Genomic DNA, 404 nt, shown 5'->3' with positions numbered 1-404 from the left:
TCAAACCTGTCCCTTGGACTGCAAGGAGATCAAACCTGTCAATCCTAAAGGAAATCAACCCTGAATATTCATTGGAAGGATTGGTCCTGAAGCTGAAGTTCCAACACCTTGACCACCTAATGTGAAAAGCTGACTCTTTTCTAATAAGACCTTGATGCTGGGAAAGATTGAGGGCAGGAGGAGAAGGGGCAACAGGGGATGAGATGGTTGGATGGCATCATCGGCTCAATGGATATGAGTTTGAGCAACCTCTAGGAGATAGTGAAGGACAGGGAAGCCTGGTGTGCTGAAGTCCATGGGGTTGCAAAGAGTCCAACATGACTGACTGAACAACAGCAATGACTGATTCCTCTTGATGTATGGCAGAGATCACCACAGCATTGTAAAGCAATTATCCTCCAGTT

Source organism: Bison bison, unplaced genomic scaffold, assembly GCF_000754665.1.
Source record: "Bison bison bison isolate TAMUID 2011002044 unplaced genomic scaffold, Bison_UMD1.0 scf7180017864378, whole genome shotgun sequence".
Taxonomy (NCBI): Eukaryota; Metazoa; Chordata; class Mammalia; order Artiodactyla; family Bovidae; genus Bison; species Bison bison.
This window is presented reverse-complemented; position numbering follows the sequence as displayed.